Raw genomic sequence first — 20,177 nt, forward strand, 5'->3', positions numbered from 1 at the left:
CACTACGGACCGTGTCCCTGTGATCTGCAGCTCTTGAGTGCACTACGCAACGTGTCCTTGTGATCCGCAGCTCTCGAGTGCAGAGCGCACCGTGTCCCTGTGATCCGCAGCTCTTGAGTGCATCACGCACCGTGTCCTTGTGATCCGCAGCTCTTTGAGAGCACAGCGCACTGTGTCCTTGTGATCCACAGCTCTTGAGTGCACTACACACTGTGTCCTTGTGATCCGCAGCTCTTGAGTGCACTACGCACCATGTCCTTGTGATCCACAGCTCTCGAGTGCACTACGCACCGTGTCCTTGTGATCCGCAGCTGAGTGCACATCGCTTCGTGTCCTTGTGATCCGCAGCCCTTGAGTGCACTACACACTGTGTCCTTGTGATCCGTAGCTCTTGACTGAACAGTGCGCTGTGTCCTTGTGATCCACAGCTCTTGAGTGCACTAGGCATTGTGTTCTTGTGATCCGCAGCTCTTGAGTGCACAGCGCACCATGTCCTTTTAATATGCAGCTTTTGAGTGTACTACGCATAGTATCCTTGTGACCCGCAGCTCTTGATTGCACTACGCACTGTGTCCTTGTGATACGCAGCTCTTGAGTGCACCACGCACGGTGTCCTTATGATCCGCAGCTCTTGAGTGCACAGCGCACCATGTCCTTGTGATCTGCAGCTCTTGAGTGCCCTACGCACTGTGTCCTTATCATCCACAGCTCTTGAGTGCAGAGCGCACCGTGTCCTTGTGATCCACAGCTTTTGAGTGCACAGGGCATTGTGTCCGGTGATCCACAGCTCTTGAATGCACTACGCATCGTATCATAGTGATCCGCAGGTCTTGAGTGCACTACGCACCACCGTGTCCTTGTGATCTGCAGCTCTTGAGTGCACAGCTCACCGTGTCCTTGTGATCCACAGCATTTGAGTGCACTACGCACTGCATCTTTGTGATCCGCAGCTATTGAGTGCACTACAAACCGTGTCCTTGTGATCCACAGCTCCTGAGTGCACTACGCACTATGTCCTTGTGATACGCAGCTCTTGAGTGCACTACACACAGTGTCCTTGTGATCCCCAGCTCTTGAGTGCACAGCGCACTGTGTTTTTCTGATCTGCAGCTCTTGAGTGCACAGCGCACCGTGTCCTTGTGAGCCGCCGGACCTCTTGACTGCACAGCGCACTGTGTCCTTGTGATCTGCAGCTCTTGAATGCACTACGCGCCGTGTCCTTGTAATCCACAGTTCTTGAGTGCACAGTGCACCGTGTCCTTGTGATCTGAAGCTCGTGAGTGCACTATGCACTGTGTCCTTGTGATCCACAGCTCTTGAGTGCACGACGCACTGTGTCTATTTGATCCGCAGCTCTTGAGTGCACTGCGCGCCGTGTCTTTGTGATCCACAGCTCTTGAGTGCACGGCGCACCGTGTCCTTGTGATCTGCAGCTCTTGAGTGCACAGCGCACCGTGTCCTTGTAATCCACAGTTCTTGAGTGCACAGCGCACCGTGTCCTTGTGATCTGCAGCTCGTGAGTGCACTATGCACTGTGTCCTTGTGATCCACAGCTCTTGAGTGCACTGGGCACCGTGTCTTTGGGATCCACAGCTCTTGAGTGCACAGCGTACCGTATCCTTGTGATACGTAGCTCTTGAGTGCACTACTCACCGTGTCCTTGTGATCCGCAGCTCTTGAGTGCACTACGCACAGTGTCTTTGTGATCTGCAGATCTTGAGTGCACAGCGCACTGTGTCCTTGTGATAAGCAGCTCTTGAGTGCTCTTGAGTGCACGGCGCACTGTGTCTTTGTGATCTGCAGCTCTTGAGTGCACAGTGCACCGTGTCCTTGTGAGCCGGACGTCTTGAGTGCACAGCGCACCGTGTGCTTGTGATACGCAGCTCCTGAGTGCACAGCGTACCATGTCCTTGTGATCTGCAGCTCTTGAGTGTAGTACGTGGCGTGTCCTTGTGACCCGCAGTTCTTGAGTGTGCAGCGCACCGTGTCCTTGTGATCTGCAGCTCTTGAGTGCACTATGTACCGCGTCTTTGTGATCCGCAGCTCTTGAGTGCACTACGCACAATGTCCTTTTGATCCGTAGCTCATGAGTGCACTGCGCACCATTTCTTTGTGATCCGCAGCTCTTGAGTGCACAGCGTACCGTGTCCTTGTGATACGCAGCTCTTGAGTGCACAGCGTACCGTGTCCTTGTGATACGCAGCTCTTGAGTGCAGTACTCACTGTGTCCTTCGGATCCACAGGTCTTGAGTGTACAGCGCACCGTGTCCTTGTGAGCCGCAGCTCTTGAGTGCACGGCGCACCGTGTCCTTGTGATCTGCAGCTCTTGAGTGCAATACGCACTGTCTTCTTGTGATCCGCAGCACTAGAGTGCACAGCGTAACGTGTCTTTTTGAAACGGAGCTCTTGAGTGTACTACACATTGTCTCCTTGTGACCCGAAGCTCTTGAGTGCACTATGCACTGTGTCCTTGTGATATGCATCTTTTCGGTGCACTACACACCGTGTCCTTGTGATCCCCAGTTCTTGAGTGCACAGCGCACCATGTCCTTGTGATCTGCAGCTCTTGAGTGCACTACGCACCGAGCCCTTGTGATCCGCAGCTCTTGAGTGCACAGCACATTTTGTCCTTGTGATTCACAGCTCTTGAGTACACTACACATCGTATCCTTGTGATCTGCAAGTCTTGAGTGCACTATGTACCACTGTGTCCTTGTGATACGCACCTCTTGAGTGCACAGCTCACCGTGTCCTTGTGATCCACAGCTCTTGAGTGCACTACGCACTGTGTCCTTGTGATCCGCAGCTATTGAGTACACTACGGACTGTGTCCTTGTCATCTACAGCTCTTGAGTGCACTACACACCATGTCCTCATGATCTGCAGCCCCTAAATACACAGCGCACTCTGTCCTAGTGATCTGAAGCACTTGCATGCACTACGCGCTGTGTCCTTGTGATCCACAGTTCTTGAGTGTACAGCGCACCGTGTACTTGTGATCCGCAGCTCTTGAGTGCACTACACACTGGGTCCTTGTGATCCGCAGATCTTGAGTGCACAGCGCACCGTGTCCTTGTGATAAGCAGCTCTTGAGTGCACTGCGCACTGTGTCCTTGTGATCTACAACTCTTGAGTGCGCAGCGCACTGTGGGGGTCACTCTGACCCTGGCGGTCATGGACCGCCAGGGCCAACGACCGCGGAAGCACCGCCAACAGGCTGGCGGTGCTTCCTGGCCAATTCTGACCGCGGCGGTAAAGCCGCGGTCAGAAAAGGGAAACCAGCGGTTTTCCGCCGGATTTCCCCTGGCCATAGGAATCCTCCATGGCGGCGCTGCAAGCAGCACCGCCATGGGGATTCCGACCCCCTTCCCGCCATCCTGTTCCTGGCGGTTCTTACCGCCAGGAACAGGATGGCGGGAACGGGTGTCGTGGGGCCCCTGGAGGCCCCTGCACTGCCCATGCCACTGGCATGGGCAGTGCAGGGGCCCCCTAACAGGGCCCCATAAAGATTTTCAGTGTCTGCTTTGCAGACACTGAAAATCGCGACGGGTGCCACTGCACCTGTCGCACCCCTTCAACTCCGCCGGCTCCATTCGGAGCCGGCTTCATTGTTGAAGGGGCTTTCCCGCTGGGCTGGCGGGCGGCCTTCTGGCGGTCGTCCGCCGGCCCAGCGGGAAAGTCAGAATGACCGCCGCGGTCATTTGACTGCGGTACGGTCTTCTGGCGGTTCCCGCCAGGCGGGCGGCTTCCGCCGCCCGCGGGAGTCAGAATGACCCCCTGTGTCCTTGTGAGCCGTAGCTCTTGAGTGCACAGCTCATCGTGTCCTTCTGATACGCAGCCCTTGAGTGCACAGCTCACCGTGCTCTTGTGATCCGCAGCTCTTGAGTGCATACCGCACCGTGTCCTTGTGATCCGCAGCTCGAGTGCACCGCGCACCTTGTCCTTGTGATCTGCAGCTCTTGAGTGCACAGTGCACCGTGTCCTTGTGATCCGCAGCACTTGAGTGCATTACGCACTGTGTTCTTGTGATCCGCAGCTGTTGAGTGCACAGTGCACCGTGTTCTTTTGATACGCAGCTCTTGAGTGCACTACGCACTGTGTCCTTGTGATCCGCCGCTCTTGAGTGCACAGCGCACTGTGTCCTTGCGACCCACAGCTCTTGAGTGCACTACGCACTGTGTCCTTATGGTCCGCAGCTCTTGAGTGCACAGCGCACCGTGTCCTTGTGATCCGCAGCTCTTGAGTGCACTACGCATTGTGTCCTTGTGACCCACAGCTCTTGAGTGCACTACCCACCGTGTCTTTGTGATCCACAGATATTAAGTGCACTACGTGCCACCGTGTGCTTGTGATCCGCAGCTCTTGAGTGCACAGCTCACCGTGTCCTTGTGATGCGCACCTCTTGAGTGCACAGCGCACCATATCCTTGTGAACCAGAGCTCTTGCGTGCACTACGCACTGTGTCCTTGTGATCCACAGCTATTGAGTGCACTACGCACTGTGTCCTTGTGACCCGCAGCAGTTGAGTGCCCTACGCAGCATGTGCTCGTGATCTACAGATCTTGACTGCACATCGCACCGTGTCCTTCTTATCTGCAGCTCTTAAATACACTATGCGCCGTGGCCTTGCAATCCGCAGTTCTTGAGTGCACAACACACTGTGGCCCTCATTACAACTTTGACGGGCGGCGGAGGCCGCCCGCCAAAGTTGCGCGTCGTGAATACCGCACCGCGGTCGGAAGACCGCAGCGGGTATTCAGAGTTTTCCCCTGGGCTGGCAGGCGGCCGCCGAAAAGCCGCCCGCAAGCCCAGGGGAAAACGACCTTCCCACCATGAAGCCGGCTCGTAATCGAGCCGGCGGAGTGGGAAGGTGCGACGGGTGCTACTGCACCCGTCGCGTATTTCACTGTCTGCTATGCAGACAGTGAAATACATTTTGGGGCCCTCTTACGGGGGCCCCTGCAGTGCCCCTGCTGTTGGCATGGGCACTGCAGGGGCCCCCAGGGGCCCCGCGACTCCCCCTCCCGCCATCCGGTTCCCGGCGGGAGAACCGCCAGGAACTGGATGGCGGGAGGGGGAGTCGGAATCCCCAAGCCGGCGCAGCAAGCTGCGCCGGCTTGGAGGATTCCTTGGGGGCAGCGGGAAACCGGCGGTAGACCGCCGGTTTCCCTTCTCTGACCGCGGCTAAGCCGCCGCGGTCAGAATGCCCCGCGGGGCACTGCCGGCCAGTCGGCGGTGCTCCCGCGTGCCGCGGCCCTGGCGGTTCTATACCGCCAGGGTCGTAATGAGGGCCTGTGTCTTTGTAATCCACAGCTGTTGAGTGCACAGGGTACCGCGTCCTTTTGATATGCACTTCTTGAGTGCACTACTCACTGTGTCCTTGTGATCCACAGCTCTTGAGTGCACCACGCACCGTGTCCTTGTGATCTGCAGCTATTGAGTTCACTACACACCATGTCCTTGTGATCCACAGCTCTTGAGTGCACAGCGCACCGTGTCCTTGTGATCCACAGCTCTTGAGTGCACTACGCACTGTGTCCTTTTTGATCCGTAGCTCTTGAGTGCACTGCACACCGTTTCTTTGTGATCCGCAGCTCTTGAGTGCACAGCGTACCGTGTCCTTGTGATCCACAGTTCTTGAGTGCACTACCCGTGTCCTTGTGATCTGCAGGTCTTCAGTGCACTACACACCACTGTGTCCTTGTGTTCCGCATCTCTTGAGTGCACAGCGCACCGTATCCTTGTGATCCACAGATCTTGAGTGCACTACGCACTGTGTCCTTGTGATCTGCAGCTATTGAGTGTACTACGCACTGTGTCCTTGTGATCCGCAGCTCTTGAGTGCACTGCGCACCGTGTCCTTGTGATCCGCAGCTCTTGAGTGCACTACGCACCGTGTCCTTGTGATCCGCAGCCCTTGAGTGCACAGCGCACTGTGTCCTTGTGATATGCAGCTCTTGAGTGCACTACGCATTGTCCTTGTGATCTGCAGCTCTTGAGTGGACAGTGCACCGTTTCCTTGTTAACTGCAGCTCTTGAGTGCACAGCGCACCATGTCCTTGTGATCCGCAGCTCTTGAGTGTACTACGCACCATGTTGTTGTGATCCGCAGCTCTTGCGTGCACTACGCACCGTGTCCTTGTGATCCCCAGCTCTTGAGTGCACAGCGCACCGTGTCCTTGTGATCTGCAGCTCTTGAGTGCACTACGCACTGTGTCCTTGTGATATGCATCTTTTTGATGCACTACGCACCGTGTCCTTGTGATCCCCAGTTCTTGAGTGCACAGCGCACTGTGTCCTTCTGATCTGCAGCTCTTGAGTGCACTACGCACCGAGTCCTTATGATCCGCAGGTCTTGAGTGCACAGCGCACTGTGTCCTTATGATCCACAGCTCTTGAGTGCACAGCGCAATTTGTCCTTGTGATCCACAGCTCTTGAGTACACTACACATCGTATCCTTGTGATCTGCAGGTCTTGAGTGCACTACGCACCACCGTGTCCTTGTGATACGCACCTCTTGAGTGCACAGCTCACCGTGTCCTTGTGATCCACAGCTCTTGAGTGCACTACGCACTGTGTCCTTGTGATCCGCAGCTATTGAGTGCACTACGGACCGTGTCCTTGTCATCTACAGCTCTTGAGTGCACTACGCACCATGTCCTCATCATCTGCAGCACTGAATACACAACGCACTCTGTCCTAGTGATCTGCATCTCTTGAATGCACTACGCGCCGTGTCCCTGTTATCCACAGTTCTTGAGTGTACAGCGCACCGTGTACTTGTGATCTGCACCTCGTGAGTGTACTATGCAGCGCGTCCTTGTGATCCGCAGCTCTTGAGTGCGCGACGCACAGTGTCTTTGTGATCCACAGCTCTTGAGTGCACAGTGTACCATGTCCTTGTGATACGCAGCTCTTGAGTGCACTACTCACCGTGTCCTTGTGATCCGCAGCTCTTGAGTGCACTACGCACTGCATCCTTGTGATCTGCAGATCTTGAGTGCACAGCGCACTGTGTCCTTGTGATAAGTAGCTCTTGAGTGCACTGCGCACCGTGTCCTTGTGATCTGCAGCTCTTGAGTGCACAGCGCACCGTGTCCTTGTGAGATGCAGCTCTTGAGTGCACAGCACATCGTGTCCTTGTGATACGCAGCCCTTGAGTGCACAGCGCACCGTGCTCTTGTGATCCGCAGCTCTTGCGTGCATAACGCACTGTGTCCTTATGATCCGCAGCTCTTGAGTGCACCGCGCACCTTGTCCTTGTGATCTGCAGCTCTTGAGTGCACAGCGCACCGTGTCCTTGTGATCCACAGCACTTGAGTGCATTACGCACTGTGTTCTTGTGATACGCAGCTCTTGAGTGCACAGCGCACCGTGTCCTTTGATACGCAGCTCTTAAGTGCACTACGCACTGTGTCCTTATGATGCGTAGCTCTTGAGTGCACTACGCACTGTGTTCTTGTGATCCGCCGCTCTTGAGTGCACAGCGCACCGTGTCCTTGTGACCCACAGCTCTTGAGTGCACTACGCACTGTGTCCTTATGGTCCGCAGCTCTTGAGTGCACAGCGCTCTGTGTCCTTGTGATCCCCAGCTCTTGAGTGCACTACGCATTGTGTCCTTGTGACCCACAGCTCTTGAGTGCACTACGCACCGTGTCTGTGTGATCCACAGATCTTGAGTGCACTACGCACCACCGTGTGCTTGTGATCCGCAGCTCTTGAGTGCAAAGGTCACCGTGTCCTTGTGATGCACACCTCTTGAGCGCACAGCGCTCCGTATCCTTGTGACCCACAGCAGTTGAGTGCACTACGCACCATGTGCTTGTGATCTGCAGCTCTTGACTGCACATCGCACCATGTCCTTCTTATTGGCAGCTCTTAAATACACTACGCGCCATGACATTGTGATCCGCAGTTCTTGAGTGCACAGTGCACTGTGTCCTTGTGATCTGCAGCTCTTGAGTGCACTATGCAATGAGTCCTGGTGATCTGCAGCTGTTGAGTACACGACGCACTGTGTCTTTGTAATCCACAGCTCTTGAGTGCACAGGGTACTGTGTCCTTGTGATATGCAGCTCTTGAGTGCACTACTCACTGTGTCCTTGTGATCCACAGCTCTTGAGTGCCCTATGCACCATTTCCTTGTGATCCGCAGCTCTTGAGTGCACCACGCACCGTGTCCTTGTGATCTGCAGCTATTGAGTTCACTACACACCGTGTCCTTGTGATCCACAGCTCTTGAGTGCACTATGCACTGTGTCCTTGTGAGCCGCAGCTCTTGAGTGCACAGCGCACCGTGTCCTTGTGATCCACAGCTCTTGAGTGCACTACGCACTGTGTCATTATGGTCCGCAGCTCTTGAGTGCACAGCGCACCGTGTCCTTGTGCTCCGCAGCTCTTGAGTGCACAAGACATTGGGGGTCATTCTGACCCTGGCGGCCGGTGACCGCCAGGGTCACCGACCACGGGAGCACCGCCAACAGGCTGGCGGTGCTCCCTCGAGCATTCTGACCGCGGCGGTTCAGCCGCGGTCAGAAACGGAAAGTCGGCGGTCTCCCGCCGACTTTCCGCTGCTCGGGTGAATCCTCCATGGCTGCGGAGCACGCTCCGCAGCCATGGGGATTCTGACACCCCCTACCGCCATCCTGTTCCTGGCGGGTCTCCCGCCAGGAACAGGATGGCGGTAGGGGGTGCCGCGGGGCCCCCGTAAGAGGGCCCCACTGTGTATTTCAGTGTCTGCAAAGCGGACACTGAAATACGCGACGGGTGCAACTGCACCCGTCGCACCTTCCCACTACGCCGGCTCCATTCGGAGCCGGCGTCCTCGTGGGAAGGTAGATTTGCCCTGGGCTGGCGGGCGGCCTTTTGGCGGCCGCCCGCCAGCCCAGGGCAAATCTCAAAATACCCTCAGCGGTCTTGTGACCGCGGAGCGGTATTTTGACGGGGGAACATTGGCGGGCGGCCTCCGCCGCCCGCCAATGTTAGAATGACCCCCATCGTGTCCTTGTGATCCACATCTCTTGAGTGCACTACCCATGTCCTTGTGATCTGCAGGTCTTCAGTGCACTACACACCACTGTGTCCTTGTGATCTACAGCTCTTGAGTGCACTACGCACTGTGTCCTTGTGATCCGCAGCTATTGAGTGTACTACGCACAGTGTCATTGTGATCTGCTTCTCTTGAGTGCACTGCGCACCATGTTCTTGTGATCCGCAGCTCTTGAGTGCACTGCGCACCGTGTCCTTGTGATATGCAGCTCTTGAATACACTACTCACTTCTTCTTTACGATCCGTATCTCTTGAGTACACTACGCACTGTGTCCTTGTGATCTGCAGCTCTTGAGTGCACCACGCACTGTGTCCTTGTGATCCGCAGCCCTTGAGTGCACAGCGCACTGTGTCCTTGCGACCCACAGCTCTTGAGTGCACTACGCACTGTGTCCTTATGGTCTGCAGCTCTTGAGTGCACAGCGCACCGTGTCCTTGTGATCCGCAGCTCTTGAGTGCACTACGCATTGTGTCCTTGTGACCCACAGCTCTTGAGTGCACTACCCACCGTGTCTTTGTGATCCACAGATATTAAGTGCACTACGTGCCACCGTGTGCTTGTGATCCGCAGCTCTTGAGTGCACAGCTCACCGTGTCCTTGTGATGCGCACCTCTTGAGAGCACAGCGCACCATATCCTTGTGAACCAGAGCTCTTGCGTGCACTACGCACTGTGTCCTTGTGATCCACAGCTATTGAGTGCACTACGCACTGTGTCCTTGTGACCCGCAGCAGTTGAGTGCCCTACGCAGCATGTGCTCGTGATCTACAGCTCTTGACTGCACATCGCACCGTGTCCTTCTTATCTGCAGCTCTTAAATACACTATGCGCCGTGGCCTTGTAATCCGCAGTTCTTGAGTGCACAACACACTGTGGCCCTCATTACAACTTTGACGGGCGGCGGAGGCCGCCCGCCAAAGTTGCGCGTCGTGAATACCGCACCGCGGTCGGAAGACCGCAGCGGGTATTCAGAGTTTTCCCCTGGGCTGGCAGGCGGCCGCCGAAAAGCCGCCCGCAAGCCCAGGGGAAAACGACCTTCCCACCATGAAGCCGGCTCGTAATCGAGCCGGCGGAGTGGGAAGGTGCGACGGGTGCTACTGCACCCGTCGCGTATTTCACTGTCTGCTATGCAGACAGTGAAATACATTTTGGGGCCCTCTTACGGGGGCCCCTGCAGTGCCCCTGCTGTTGGCATGGGCACTGCAGGGGCCCCCAGGGGCCCCGCGACTCCCCCTCCCGCCATCCGGTTCCCGGCGGGAGAACCGCCAGGAACTGGATGGCGGGAGGGGGAGTCGGAATCCCCAAGCCGGCGCAGCAAGCTGCGCCGGCTTGGAGGATTCCTTGGGGGCAGCGGGAAACCGGCGGGAGACCGCCGGTTTCCCTTCTCTGACCGCGGCTAAGCCGCCGCGGTCAGAATGCCCCGCGGGGCACCGCCGGCCAGTCGGCGGTGCTCCCGCGTGCCGCGGCCCTGGCGGTTCTATACCGCCAGGGTCGTAATGAGGGCCTGTGTCTTTGTAATCCACAGCTGTTGAGTGCACAGGGTACCGCGTCCTTTTGATATGCACCTCTTGAGTGCACTACTCACTGTGTCCTTGTGATCCACAGCTCTTGAGTGCACCACGCACCGTGTCCTTGTGATCTGCAGTTATTGAATTCACTACACACCATGTCCTTGTGATCCACAGCTCTTGAGTGCACAGCGCACCGTGTCCTTGTGATCCACAGCTCTTGAGTGCACTACGCACTGTGTCCTTTTTGATCCGTAGCTCTTGAGTGCACTGCACACCGTTTCTTTGTGATCCGCAGCTCTTGAGTGCACAGCGTACCGTGTCCTTGTGATCCACAGTTCTTGAGTGCACTACCCGTGTCCTTGTGATCTGCAGGTCTTCAGTGCACTACACACCACTGTGTCCTTGTGTTCCGCATCTCTTGAGTGCACAGCGCACCGTATCCTTGTGATCCACAGATCTTGAGTGCACTACGCACTGTGTCCTTGTGATCTGCAGCTATTGAGTGTACTACGCACTGTGTCCTTGTGATCCGCAGCTCTTGAGTGCACTGCGCACCGTGTCCTTGTGATCCGCAGCTCTTGAGTGCACTACGCACCGTGTCCTTGTGATCCGCAGCCCTTGAGTGCACAGCGCACTGTGTCCTTGTGATATGCAGCTCTTGAGTGCACTACGCATTGTCCTTGTGATCTGCAGCTCTTGAGTGGACAGTGCACCGTTTCCTTGTTAACTGCAGCTCTTGAGTGCACAGCGCACCATGTCCTTGTGATCCGCAGCTCTTGAGTGCACTACGCACCATGTTGTTGTGATCCGCAGCTCTTGCGTGCACTACGCACTGTGTCCTTGTGATCCCCAGCTCTTGAGTGCACAGCGCACCGTGTCCTTGTGATCTGCAGCTCTTGAGTGCACTACGCACTGTGTCCTTGTGATATGCATCTTTTTGATGCACTACGCACCGTGTCCTTGTGATCCCCAGTTCTTGAGTGCACAGCGCACTGTGTCCTTCTGATCTGCAGCTCTTGAGTGCACTACGCACCGAGTCCTTATGATCCGCAGGTCTTGAGTGCACAGCGCACTGTGTCCTTATGATCCACAGCTCTTGAGTGCACAGCGCAATTTGTCCTTGTGATCCACAGCTCTTGAGTACACTACACATCGTATCCTTGTGATCTGCAGGTCTTGAGTGCACTACGCACCACCGTGTCCTTGTGATACGCACCTCTTGAGTGCACAGCTCACCGTGTCCTTGTGATCCACAGCTCTTGAGTGCACTACGCACTGTGTCCTTGTGATCCGCAGCTATTGAGTGCACTACGGACCGTGTCCTTGTCATCTACAGCTCTTGAGTGCACTACGCACCATGTCCTCATCATCTGCAGCACTGAATACACAACGCACTCTGTCCTAGTGATCTGCAGCTCTTGAATGCACTACGCGCTGTGTCCCTGTTATCCACAGTTCTTGAGTGTACAGCGCACCGTGTACTTGTGATCTGCACCTCGTGAGTGTACTATGCAGCGCGTCCTTGTGATCCGCAGCTCTTGAGTGCGCGACGCACAGTGTCTTTGTGATCCACAGCTCTTGAGTGCACAGTGTACCATGTCCTTGTGATACGCAGCTCTTGAGTGCACTACTCACCGTGTCCTTGTGATCCGCAGCTCTTGAGTGCACTACGCACTGCATCCTTGTGATCTGCAGATCTTGAGTGCACAGCGCACTGTGTCCTTGTGATAAGTAGCTCTTGAGTGCACTGCGCACCGTGTCCTTGTGATCTGCAGCTCTTGAGTGCACAGCGCACCGTGTCCTTGTGAGATGCAGCTCTTGAGTGCACAGCACATCGTGTCCTTGTGATACGCAGCCCTTGAGTGCACAGCGCACCGTGCTCTTGTGATCCGCAGCTCTTGCGTGCATAACGCACTGTGTCCTTATGATCCGCAGCTCTTGAGTGCACTGCGCACCTTGTCCTTGTGATCTGCAGCTCTTGAGTGCACAGCGCACCGTGTCCTTGTGATCCACAGCACTTGAGTGCATTACGCACTGTGTTCTTGTGATACGCAGCTCTTGAGTGCACAGCGCACCGTGTCCTTTGATACGCAGCTCTTAAGTGCACTACGCACTGTGTCCTTATGATGCGTAGCTCTTGAGTGCACTACGCACTGTGTTCTTGTGATCCGCCGCTCTTGAGTGCACAGCGCACCGTGTCCTTGTGACCCACAGCTCTTGAGTGCACTACGCACTGTGTCCTTATGGTCCGCAGCTCTTGAGTGCACAGCGCTCTGTGTCCTTGTGATCCCCAGCTCTTGAGTGCACTACGCATTGTGTCCTTGTGACCCACAGCTCTTGAGTGCACTACGCACCGTGTCTGTGTGATCCACAGATCTTGAGTGCACTACGCACCACCGTGTGCTTGTGATCCGCAGCTCTTGAGTGCAAAGGTCACCGTGTCCTTGTGATGCACACCTCTTGAGCGCACAGCGCTCCGTATCCTTGTGACCCACAGCAGTTGAGTGCACTACGCACCATGTGCTTGTGATCTGCAGCTCTTGACTGCACATCGCACCATGTCCTTCTTATTGGCAGCTCTTAAATACACTACGCGCCATGACATTGTGATCCGCAGTTCTTGAGTGCACAGTGCACTGTGTCCTTGTGATCTGCAGCTCTTGAGTGCACTATGCAATGAGTCCTTGTGATCTGCAGCTGTTGAGTACACGACGCACTGTGTCTTTGTAATCCACAGCTCTTGAGTGCACAGGGTACTGTGTCCTTGTGATATGCAGCTCTTGAGTGCACTACTCACTGTGTCCTTGTGATCCACAGCTCTTGAGTGCCCTATGCACCATTTCCTTGTGATCCGCAGCTCTTGAGTGCACCACGCACCGTGTCCTTGTGATCTGCAGCTATTGAGTTCACTACACACCGTGTCCTTGTGATCCACAGCTCTTGAGTGCACTATGCACTGTGTCCTTGTGAGCCGCAGCTCTTGAGTGCACAGCGCACCGTGTCCTTGTGATCCACAGCTCTTGAGTGCACTACGCACTGTGTCATTATGGTCCGCAGCTCTTGAGTGCACAGCGCACCGTGTCCTTGTGCTCCGCAGCTCTTGAGTGCACAAGACATTGGGGGTCATTCTGACCCTGGCGGCCGGTGACCGCCAGGGTCACCGACCACGGGAGCACCGCCAACAGGCTGGCGGTGCTCCCTCGAGCATTCTGACCGCGGCGGTTCAGCCGCGGTCAGAAACGGAAAGTCGGCGGTCTCCCGCCGACTTTCCGCTGCTCGGGTGAATCCTCCATGGCTGCGGAGCACGCTCCGCAGCCATGGGGATTCTGACACCCCATACCGCCATCCTGTTCCTGCCGGGTCTCCCGCCAGGAACAGGATGGCGGTAGGGGGTGCCGCGGGGCCCCCGTAAGAGGGCCCCACTGTGTATTTCAGTGTCTGCAAAGCGGACACTGAAATACGCGACGGGTGCAACTGCACCCGTCGCACCTTCCCACTACGCCGGCTCCATTCGGAGCCGGCGTCCTCGTGGGAAGGTAGATTTGCCCTGGGCTGGCGGGCGGCCTTTTGGCGGCCGCCCGCCAGCCCAGGGCAAATCTCAAAATACCCTCAGCGGTCTTGTGACCGCGGAGCGGTATTTTGACGGGGGAACATTAGCGGGCGGCCTCCGCCGCCCGCCAATGTTAGAATGACCCCCATCGTGTCCTTGTGATCCACATCTCTTGAGTGCACTACCCATGTCCTTGTGATCTGCAGGTCTTCAGTGCACTACACACCACTGTGTCCTTGTGATCTACAGCTCTTGAGTGCACTACGCACTGTGTCCTTGTGATCCGCAGCTATTGAGTGTACTACGCACAGTGTCATTGTGATCTGCTTCTCTTGAGTGCACTGCGCACCATGTTCTTGTGATCCGCAGCTCTTGAGTGCACTGTGCACCGTGTCCTTGTGATATGCAGCTCTTGAATACACTACTCACTTCTTCTTTACGATCCGTATCTCTTGAGTACACTACGCACTGTGTCCTTGTGATCTGCAGCTCTTGAGTGCACTACGCACTGTGTCCTTGTGATCCGCAGCCCTTGAGTGCACAGCGCACTGTGTCCTTGTGATCCGCGGCTCTTGAGTGCACTACGCACTGTGTCCTTGTGATCTGCAGCTCTTGAGTGCACTACGCACCGTGTCCTTGTGATCCGCAGCCCTTGAGTGCACAGCGCACTGTGTCCTTGTGATTCCGAGGTCTTGAGTGCACTACGCATTGTCCTTGTGATCTGCAGCTCTTGAGTGCACAGTGCACCGTGTCCTTGTTAACTGCAGCTCTTGAGTGCACAGCGCACCGTGTCCTTGTGATCCGCAGCTATTAAGTGCACTACGCACCGTGTTGTTGTGATCCGCAGCTGAGTGCACAGCGCTCTGCGTCCTTGTGATCTGCAGCTCTTGAGTGCACTAAGTACTGTGTCCTTGTGATCCACAGCTCTTGAGTGCACTATGCACCATGTCCTTGTGTTCCACAGCTCTTCAGTGCAATACGCACTGTGTTCTTGTGATCCGCAGCACTTGAGTGCACAGCGCAACGTGTCTTTTTGAAACGGAGCTCTTGAGTGTACTACACATTGTATCCTTGTGACCCGCAGCTGTTGAGTGCACTATGCACTGTGTCCTTGTGATACTTAGCTCTTGAGTGCACTACGCATGTGTCCTTGTGAGCTGCAGCTCATGAGTGCACAGCGCACTGTGTCCTTGTGAACTGCAGCTCTTGAGTGCACTACGCATCGTGTCCTTGTGACCCACAACTCTTGAGCGCACTACGAACTGTGTCTTTTTGATCCACAGGTCTTGAGTGCACTACGCACCACTGTGTGGTTGTGATCCGCAGCTCTTGAGTGTACAGCTCACCATGTCCTTGTGATCTGCACCTCTTGAGTGCACTATGCAACGTGTCCTTGTGATCTGCAGCTCTTGAGTGCACAACGCACTGTGTCTTTGTGATCCACAGCTCTTGAGTGCACAGCGTACCGTGTCCTTGTGATCTGCTGCTCTTGACTGCACTACGCAACGTGTCCTTGTGATCCACATCTATTGAGTGCACGACGGACCGTGTCCATGTGATCCGCAGCTCTTGAGTGCACTATGCACCATGTGCTCGTGATCTGCAGCTCTTGACTGCACAACGCACCGTGTCCTTCTTATCTGCAGGTCTTAAATACACTACGCGCCGTGGCCTTGCGATCCGCAGTTTTTGAGTGCACAGCGCACCTTGTCCTTGTGATCTGCAGCTCTTGAATGCACTATGCAACGTGTCCTTGTGATCTGCAGCTCTTGAGTGCACGACGCACTGTGTCTTTGTGATCCACAGCTCTTGAGTGCACAGCGTACCGTGTCCTTGTGATATGCAGCTCTTGAGTGCACTACTCACCGTGTCCTTGTGATCTGCTGCTCTTGAGTGCACTAAGTACCGTGTCCTTGTGATCCGCAGCTCTTGATTGCACTGCGCACCGTGTCCTTGTGATATGCAGCTCTTGAGTACACTACTCACTTCTTCTTTACGATCCGTATCTCTTGAGTACACTACGCACTGTGTCCTTGTGATCTGCAGCTCTTGAGTGCACTACGCACCGTGTCCTTGTGATCCGCAGCCCTTGAGTGCACAGCGCACTGTGTCCTTGTGATTCGCAGCTCTTGAGTGCACTATGCATTGTCCTTGTGATCTGCAGCTCTTGAGTGCACAGTGCACCGTGTCCTTGTTAACTGCAGCTCTTGAGTGCACAGCGCACCGTGTCATTGTGATCCGCAGCTCTTGAGTGCACTACGCACCGTGTTGTTGTGATCCGCAGCTGAGTGCACAGCGCTCCGTGTCCTTGTGATATGCAGCTCTTGAGTGCACTAAGTACCATGTCCTTGTGATCCACAGCTCTTGAGTGCACTATGCACCATGTCCTTGTGTTCCACAGCTCTTCAGTGCAATACGCACTGTGTTCTTGTGATCCGCAGCACTTGAGTGCACAGCGTAACGTGTCTTTTTGAAACTGAGCTCTTGAGTGTACTACACATTGTATCCTTGTGACCCGCAGCTGTTGAGTGCACTATGCACTGTGTCCTTGTGATACTTAGCTCTTGAGTGCACTACGCATGTGTCCTTGTGAGCTGCAGCTCATGAGTGCACAGCGCACCGTGTCCTTGTGAACTGCAGCTCTTGAGTGCACTGCGCATCGTGTCCTTGTGACCCACAACTCTTGAGCGCACTACAAACTGTGTCTTTTTGATCCACAGGTCTTGAGTGCACTATGCACCACTGTGTGGTTGTGATCCGCAGCTCTTGAGTGCACAGCTCACCATGTCCTTGTGATCTGCACCTCTTGAGGGCACTATGCAACGTGTCCTTGTGATCTGCAGCTCTTGAGTGCACAACGCACTGTGTCTTTGTGATCCACAGCTCTTGAGTGCACAGCGTACCGTGTCCTTGTGATCTGCTGCTCTTGAGTGCACTACGCAACGTGTCCTTGTGATCCACATCTATTGAGTGCACGACGGAGCGTGTCCTTGTGATCCGCAGCTCTTGAGTGCACTATGCACTATGTGCTCGTGATCTGCAGCTCTTGACTGCACAGCGCACCGTGTCCTTCTTATCTGCAGGTCTTAAATACACTACGCGCCGTGGCCTTGTGATCCGCAGTTTTTGAGTGCACAGCGCACCTTGTCCTTGTGATCTGCAGCTCTTGAATGCACTATGCAACGTGTCCTTGTGATCTGCAGCTCTTGAGTGCACTACTCACTGTGTCCTTGTGATCCATAGCTCTTGAGTGCACGACGCACTGTGTCTTTGTGATCCACAGCTCTTGAGTGCACAGCGCACCTTGTCCTTGTGATCTGCAGCTCTTGAATGCACTATGCAAAGTGTCTTTGTGATCTGCAGCTCTTGAGTGCACGACGCACTGTGTCTTTGTGATCCACAGCTCTTGAGTGCACAGCGTACCGTGTCCTTGTGATATGCAGCTCTTGAGTGCACTACTCACCGTGTCCTTGTGATCTGCTGCTCTTGAGTGCACTAAGTACCGTGTCCTTGTGATCCGCAGCTCTTGATTGCACTGCGCACCGTGTCCTTGTGATATGCAGCTTTTGAGTACACTACTCACTTCTTCTTTACGATCCGTATCTCTTGAGTACACTACGCACTGTGTCCTTGTGATCTGCAGCTCTTGAGTGCACTACGCACCGTGTCCTTGTGATCCGCAGCCCTTGAGTGCACAGCGCACTGTGTCCTTGTGATTCGCAGCTCTTGAGTGCACTACGCATTGTCCTTGTGATCTGCAGCTCTTGAGTGCACAGTGCACCGTGTCCTTGTTAACTGCAGCTCTTGAGTGCACAGCGCACCGTGTCCTTGTGATCCGCAGCTCTTGAGTGCACTACGCACCGTGTTGTTGTGATCCGCAGCTGAGTGCACAGCGCTCCGTGTCCTTGTGATCTGCAGCTCTTGAGTGCACTAAGTACCATGTCCTTGTGATCCACAGCTCTTGAGTGCACTATGCACCATGTCCTTGTGTTCCAAAGCTCTTCAGTGCAACACGCACTGTGTTCTTGTGATCCGCAGCACTTGAGTGCACAGCGTAACGTGTCTTTTTGAAACGAAGCTCTTGAGTGTACTACACATTGTATCCTTGTGACCCGCAGCTGTTGAGTGCACTATGCACTGTGTCCTTGTGATACTTAGCTCTTGAGTGCACTACGCATGTGTCCTTGTGAGCTGCAGCTCAGGAGTGCACAGCGCACTGTGTCCTTGTGAACTGCAGCTCTTGAGTGCACTACGCATCGTGTCCTTGTGACCCACAACTCTTGAGCGCACTACGAACGGTGTCTTTTTGATCCAAAGGTCTTGAGTGCACTATGCACCACTGTGTGGTTGTGATCCGCAGCTCTTGAGTGCACAGCTCACCATGTCCTTGTGATCTGCACCTCTTGAGTGCACTATGCAACGTGTCCTTGTGATCTGCAGCTCTTGAGTGCACAACGCACTGTGTCTTTGTGATCCACAGCTCTTGAGTGCACAGCGTACCGTGTCCTTGTGATCTGCTGCTCTTGAGTGAACTACGCAACGTGTCCTTGTGATCCACATCTATTGAGTGCACGACGGAGCGTGTCCTTGTGATCCGCAGCTCTTGAGTGCTCTATGCACTATGTGCTCGTGATCTGCAGCTCTTGACTGCACAACGCACCGTGTCCTTCTTATCTGCAGGTCTTAAATACACTACGCGCCGTGGCCTTGTGATCCGCAGTTTTTGAGTGCACAGCGCACCTTGTCCTTGTGATCTGCAGCTCTTGAATGCACTATGCAACGTGTCCTTGTGATCTGCAGCTCTTGAGTGCACTACTCACTGTGTCCTTGTGATCCACAGCTCTTGAGTGCACTACGCACCATGTCCTCATGATATGCAGCACTGAGTGCCCTATGCACCATTTCCTTGTGATCCGCAGCTCTTGAGTGCACCACGCACCGTGTCCTTGTGATCTGCAGCTATTGAGTTCACTACACACCGTGTCCTTGTGATCCACAGCTCTTGAGTGCACTATGCACTGTGTCCTTGTGAGCCGCAGCTCTTGAGTGCACAGCGCACCGTGTCCTTGTGATCCACAGCTCTTGAGTGCACTACGCACTGTGTCATTATGGTCCGCAGCTCTTGAGTGCACAGCGCACCGTGTCCTTGTGCTCCGCAGCTCTTGAGTGCACAACACATCGTGTCGTTGTGATCCACATCTCTTGAGTGCACTACCCATGTCCTTGTGATCTGCAGGTCTTCAGTGCACTACACACCACTGTGTCCTTGTGATCTACAGCTCTTGAGTGCACTACGCACTGTGTCCTTGTGATCCGCAGGTATTGAGTGTACTACGCACCGTGTCATTGTGATCCGCTTCTCTTGAGTGCACTGCGCACCGTGTTCTTGTGATCCGCAGCTCTTGAGTGCACTGCGCACCGTGTCCTTGTGATATGCAGCTCTTGAGTACACTACTCACTTCTTCTTTACGATCCGTATCTCTTGAGTACACTACGCACTGTGTCCTTGTGATCTGCAGCTCTTGAGTGCACTACGCAACGTGTCCTTGTGATCCACATCTAATGAGTGCACAACGGAGCGTGTCCTTGTGATCCGCAGCTCTTGAGTGCACTATGCACCATGTGCTCGTGATCTACAGCTCTTGAGTGCACTACGCACTGTGTCTTTGTGATCCGCAGCTATTGAGTGCACGACGCACTGTGTCTTTGTGATCCACAGCTCTTGAGTGCACAGCGCACCTTGTCCTTGTGATCTGCAGCTCTTGAATGCACTATGCAACGTGTCCTTGTGATCTGCAGCTCTTGAGTGCACGACGCACTGTGTCTTTGTGATCCACAGCTCTTGAGTGCACAGCGTACCGTGTCCTTGTGATATGCAGCTCTTGAGTGCACTACTCACCGTGTCCTTGTGATCTGCTGCTCTTGAGTGCACTAAGTACCGTGTCCTTGTGATATGCAGCTTTTGAGTACACTACTCACTTCTTCTTTACCATCCGTATCTCTTGAGTACACTACGCACTGTGTCCTTGTGATCTGCAGCTCTAGAGTGCACTACGCACCGTGTCC

This window comes from Pleurodeles waltl, chromosome 12 (assembly GCF_031143425.1).
Source record: "Pleurodeles waltl isolate 20211129_DDA chromosome 12, aPleWal1.hap1.20221129, whole genome shotgun sequence".
In the NCBI taxonomy this organism is placed as follows: domain Eukaryota; kingdom Metazoa; phylum Chordata; class Amphibia; order Caudata; family Salamandridae; genus Pleurodeles; species Pleurodeles waltl.